Source organism: Condylura cristata, unplaced genomic scaffold, assembly GCF_000260355.1.
Source record: "Condylura cristata isolate star-nosed mole 26May11 unplaced genomic scaffold, ConCri1.0 scaffold00009, whole genome shotgun sequence".
Classification (NCBI taxonomy): domain Eukaryota; kingdom Metazoa; phylum Chordata; class Mammalia; order Eulipotyphla; family Talpidae; genus Condylura; species Condylura cristata.
Window position 1 is genome coordinate 19300964 of NW_004567110.1, and position 6497 is coordinate 19307460.

The 6497-nt window shown below is 33.4% G+C and overlaps 1 long non-coding RNA gene across 1 annotated transcript in view; it reads right to left on the reverse strand.

The window, feature by feature from the left end:
• The window catches only part of LOC105853445, a 134107-nt gene extending 128061 nt beyond the window's left edge, over positions 1-6046 (reverse strand). Inside the window, exon 1 of the long non-coding RNA XR_001145293.1 lies at positions 5979-6046. This is a non-coding gene — a long non-coding RNA (uncharacterized LOC105853445). The remainder of the gene's footprint in view (positions 1-5978) is intronic.
• Between the last annotated feature and the right edge of the window lie 451 nt (positions 6047-6497).

Sequence of the window (6497 nt, forward strand, 5' to 3'; positions counted from 1 at the left end):
GGGGGAATCGAACCCATGCGGAAGCAGCTTTAGATTCTCAGTGCTGTGTTTTAACCCGCTGCGCCACCAGGGAGGGCCATAAACAGAAAATTCTAAAGCAATTTTTAAGTATCACAATTTTAAATATCTATGATTTTATCTTTTTTAGTTCCCATAACTATTTGACTATTTCTAAATTATCTTGACTATAAGAACCTGTTCTCCTGAAATTTTTGGGTGCTTTTGAAAGGACAGAGTATTTTATTTTTCCTTTCTTGTCTCTCTTTTCCTCATCCAAATACATTACATTGTAAAAAATAAACAGATCAGAGCTCATACATTTCTTGTCTGAATACTAGCAAGTGACAACACAATCTTTTATGGTACTTGTTTTGCTAAAGTACCAAGAGGGAGCTAGATGTTGTCTTGTATCACTTTTGAAGGCTTCTTATAACATTTTGCCTTCTGAATTTATGCTACTTGAATCTGTTTAGATAATTTAAAAAACATCATAACTTATTCTGTAACATTTACTAGAGAAAACAGCTATTAGGTATTTTATTTGAAATTTTCTTTATAAGCAAGAATAAATTTTATCATTTTTAATTATGCTATGTGTGTTGTGTGTGCTAAAAAAATAGTAGTTTGTGTTGATATTTCAACTCTACAGATCCACAGATCCAGGTTTCAACTTACCCTTCATTGCTAACTGACTTTCAAATTGTCAGCTTTCTTATGTACAAAATGGAATATAAAATGATATTTATTATATCAAATAGTTGTTATAGCAAATGAGATAATTGTTAATTATACCAATTAATATTACTAATAGCTTATCATTATAAACAACTGACATCATGGGATCTAGGATAAGTGTATATTTAGTTCATACTACACGCAAATCAATGAAATTGTCTTCTTTCAACAGGTTTTTTTCCTTTAAGTTTACACAACATGAGAAGAATATGCTTACATAAAAATCTACAATATATCTGTACTTGTAGTTATTTAATGTTTTGCAGGAATTCAATGAAAACTCATAGTCTTATGGGTTAGTTGAAATTCTTAGGAGAAAGGAGTTTAGGACCCAACACAATTTTAATATAGAAAGACAGTCAATTCTAGTGGAATGTAAAATGTTTGCTAATGCTTACTGCCAAGATAATAAGACATCTAATTTTATAAGGTTTTGTTCACTAAGATAAATATTTGTGGTATCTATCTGGAAGTTAAAATATTTATTTTTTCTACTTTAATTTTGAAGCCACATTAAATGTGTGCAGTATCTGAGAGACTTTCTTTTTGTACACAAAGGGAAATCCATCAATTAGTGTTTCTCATTTGAAGTAAATGAAAGTGGAAGAAAGTCCTAATTATTATATATTGTGTAAAAATCCTCAAGCCACAGCTGCATGCATTAAAAAAAAAAAAAAAAAGCTCTAAGTAACCAAATCTGTTCTTGATAGTATTCAAAAACCCTCATATGCACAACATATGCCTCTTTCTCTTATTGGTAAACATAGAGATTATTGTACCTTAAGCCATCATTGGAGTCATCAAAAATATCTTTGGGGTTCCTACCTATGAAATTTTCATCATACCAAAAAAAATCGTAAGGCGGCCACTTTACTGAATGTTAATATTATGCCAGTTTGTTATAAGTCATATTATCACTTAATCCATTTAGAAAAACATTTGAGATAAAAAATCCTTTTGGTGGCCCTCCCTGGTGGTGCAGCAGGTTAAAGCACAGCACTAAAAAGCTAAAGCCACTTCCGCATGAGTTCGATTCCGATTCCGGCCCGCCCCGGAGGAGATCCACATGGTGAGGAAGACCTCTCCTGACCCGCCCGCTGCTCCCCAGAGCATGTAGTTTGTTAATCTGCCTGTTCTGCTCCACACTCTGTCTCTGGTGAATCCTCTCACTGCCCCCTGAGCCTCTGGCCTGTACCCCAGTTCTGTATGCACAAATAAATAAATCTTTAAAAAAAAATCCTATTGGCTCTATTTTATACTAAAATTGAAGAAGAAATAGGTAATGTAACTTGCCCCAATTCCAAGCACCATCCTACAGCTACAGAGGTTTCTAGTCAATTGTTCTTAGTCTAGAGATCCAAGGACTTACCTGTTAACTGTATTAAGATAGTAAAGAAATACTATATAATTAAAAAATAGTTTAAATACTACTCATAACAGGTTTTTTCTCACAAACAGGAAGAGTGTTATGCTTGGACAGAAGCTCACAGCAGAAAAGTCAAGGGTCCTAACTAGAAAGATGTTAGAGGAAGGAAAGAACTATAGGGCTGATCAAATATATCTGGACCATATCATTTTCAAATATGTACCTGCAACTAAGTAATTGGGTCTTTATACTTTTTTAAAATTTTAATGGGAATTTCAGAAATTGGACATGAATAAAAAGATGTCCAATGTTAGAAAGCAGAGATCACAACTCAAGATCCAAGGAACCACGGAAGTAAATAAATGAACCCGAGCATAAGGAATGATACAGACTGGTACCTTTAAAGAAGAAAATTCATCTCTGTGATTATTTCAAAAGCAGTGTGTGTGTGTATCTCAAAATTGAACTTTTGAAAACTTTTTTGAGAGGTCATCTTTCTACATATGTAGACTGGTATGTGCACAGTTATATATATACAGTGCTTAATTTATCATTAGTTGCAATAAAAGAGCATAAATTTTATCCAATGTATAAAAATATTACACAATGAAATTATTGATCACAACAAAGTTGAACTAGGCCTCTGATTAAATGCTCTAGTTAGTGTTTCTGAAAGCTGAACACTGAGACTTGGTTGCTAGGGCAAAAAAAATCACTACTCTTACAGTAATATAAAGGGAAGGGGCAGAAATAAGAGGACCCTCAGGAAAGGATCAAGACAGTGTGTTCTATGAGTAAGCCTCTACTCTTTAATTAGCATTTTTTTCTATTTTTAAATTTAGTATTAGTTTTTATTGAATTATTAGAATTAGATGAAAGCTTTAGCTATGTTATGGATATTTTCACCCATTTTGAGTTGGATAATTAAGGGAACCACATATATATATATATATATATTTTTTTTTTTTTTCAATTCAATATTGTACAATGGCAGTAACCTGTATGAGAATAGACATACTTTGGATGGAGCTAAGAATCATGAAATCTAAACCAAATTTAAAGAGAATCTATGAGGAGAGACTGCTACATGCTGGCTAATAGAGAGCACTATATTTCCTGGAGAAAGAATAATAAAAGAGCATTTTCCATTAAAGTAGATTTATAAAATGGTGCACATGCTTCTGAACCATGGAGAGGCTTCATGTAATAAACTATAATAAACATATATAAATACATTAAATACAACCAATAGCTGCTGGTGTCATGACTTTTAGTTGCTTGCTCAGGGAAATGCAATAATCTTTACTAAACAACTTTTCTAAAACTTCAGTAAGAATTCTTTATATTTCTGACAAAAAAATGGAACCACGTACAGTGATAACTGTATCCTTGTTAACATATTTCTCCAAGGCAAATGGATAACAAACCTATATTATGGCAAGAAGTCAAACTCTCTCTTATTTATAAAGTTTTTATTCAAACAATCTATCTCCCTTTTAATCTGTGACTTGGCTCTTTGTAATAAACAGCTCATAACTCTTTTTAGTGAATGTGAGAGAAAAATTGAGGAAATCTTTAGGTCACTATAATATAGGTTCAGAATTTTTATTAACTAATTTATAAAAAAAAATCTTTGTATTGACCCATGTGCTAGGCCACATGGATGTAATTCCAGATACTAAGAAAAAGCAAATTTAAGTTATCCTTGAAAAACAAATGAAAATATTTTTTATAGAAATAAAAAGAAAAGTAAACTAATATTTAGCTGTGGGGAAGTAAAAGAGCATAAAGAAGGCCAGTTAAAATGGTGACAGACTTTGATTTGTTTCTCAAGGAAATCTTACTTAAGGTAGATTTTGAAAAGTAAAAGGAAGTTAACTTCTAGAAATGTAGATCCAGAGGATGTGAGCTGACAAGACATTACAAACAAAAGGAACAGCTCATGAATATATTTAAAAATGAGAGAGAATAGCATCAATTACTGTGAGGAGTATGAAGTCTTACTCTTCTTTCAACAAGTTAGCCTTCCATAGTTTTTATATATTAGATTAAGATATGAGATTCTAAAATCAGAGACAAAGTCTTTTACCACTTACTGGTATCAGTAGTCAAGAGTATCAATTTTTTTGCACTGGGTCTCCAATACCTAACTTACACAAGACAATATATAAAGACTTGATGACATGTGTTGACACCGTGGGCTGCTTTTCAGGAAAGGAACACTGATTTGGGAGGACACTAACCTTTTGCAATAAATAATGTTTATCCTCTGCTCCAGAGATACCATCTCTGTCTTCCAGCACTACAAACAAACCTCCCCTTGTTCTTGCAGGAGATTCGAAGATAATAACTCTACCTTCATTACTGGCATGAAGGGTATTCATGTACTCTGATTTAATTGTCCTTTAAATGTAGATATTTTTTAATTCTTTCTGAAATAGTTTTCTAGAGTAATGGACAATTTTAATAATTTTCTGGGCTTTGAATTGAGATACTTGAAGAAAGTGTTAATTCAGCCTTAATCTTTCCATATGGTAAGAGTCTGGAATTTTGTTGTTCCTGGGTGATTTTTCCCCAATCAAGAGATTAGGCAGATGGTATATAATCTTGCTGTATTGTCAGAAACATTAACAGATTTTTTTCTAGTTCCCCTTTCACAGAGGCAGCCTTTTTAGAATAACTTAGCTTTATACAGGTGCCCCAGTTCCAGTTGATGCTACTTTGAGCCCCATTTAACATTCACATGCAGCTAATATATACTCAGTTCACTTTTAGAGTCTGCATCAGGATCTGCAACTCCAACTGGCTATTTCACAGCATTATGTCATGATTATTATTCTGACATTGTATTTTATTTTTACTTATTTTATTTAGTATAATCTGTCCCCTGTCACATTCGTTCAATCCCAGATATGTTTACTGTTGGTGGTGCTGCTATAGTTTATTGTATGTTCATTTCCTAGATGTCTTCATCCAATTTTATGAGTTTCAGTGCTATGTATATACCCATGAGTCATGCCTCAGCTAAATGTAGTCCCTAGTACTACACATATACCCAGGTGCCTTCTTGAGATATCTATGTGGATGCCTACAAAATGTCTCAAAGTAATCTAAAACAGAATCATCTTATCTCACATTTCCACACCTAAACGAAACATTGGCCTCCTGCATTTTCCCCATATTAGTAAATTGTACTTTTATTCTTCAGTGTGCTTACAAGCAGCCACTGGAGCAACCTTCTTTCTCTGACATTCATTTAAAACTGTCCAAAAATACTATTTGACAGTCCTTCTTACATACATACAGAAGCCAGTTACTTCACATATCTGCAGCACCTGCATGGTCCATAGTCCAAAGAATTTTGTTTTATGAGCTTATAAATTTGTCATCCTACTTTGACTTTACCCTCTACTAATCTAGATTCAACAGTCTAAACCTCAGTGACCCTTTCAACATCCAAATAACATGATTTAACATTCTCCTCCAAATCTTCCTCAGTACTTCACCTATGACTGTTCACAATCATTGGCCTTATCAGTTCCTTGACATGTAATATATAAACACATGAAATAGGTTTTCTGGTAGATGACAAATGGCCAACTTTGACTACCTTATTAATTAATTTTTTTTAACGGAAGGATAACTTCTCTTTGCTTTCTTCCAGTATAACCACTTGAACCCCTCAATCTCATCTTCTACATCTTGCTTAATTAACATTTTGTAAATTATGCATCCTTATACATAGTAGGACTGTCTATATTTCTTAAATTCTTATTCTGCTTTATTTTTCTTCACCAGATGTGTTTCCTCCTGGAACTATACACAGAAGGAAATGTTTGGTTACCACACCAATAGTAATGACTATAAAAGTACTTACTTTAGTGACATAACCTCTATGATTGAAGACATCCCTCATAGGATTCCACAGCAAAACAAAAATTTAGTATCCACCTATGGAAAAAAAAAATAGTACCTTTGAGGAAGTTATGGATCCAAAGCTAAAGGATTACTAATATAGATTGCTTAAATATGACACCAAATGTATAATCAAAAATGAGTGGCAGAAGAATGTAGATGTGTAAAATGAATAAGGGAACTTCTAGGGATAATGGATATACTTTTTATTCTATTTGTGGTGATAGTCTCATAAGTATATATGTAACAAAATTTATAATTTAAAATTTTAAATGCTTATTTTATGCCAATCATGCCTCATTAAAACTTTTTTTTTTGTATGCAGAACTGGGGTACAGGCCAGAGGCTCAGGGGCAGTGATAGGCTTCACCAGAGACAGAGTGGGGAGCAGAACAGGCAGATTGACGAAATACACTGCTGAGGGGAGCAGCGGGCGGGTCAGGAGAGGTCTGCCACGCCATGTGGTCACCTCCAGGACAAG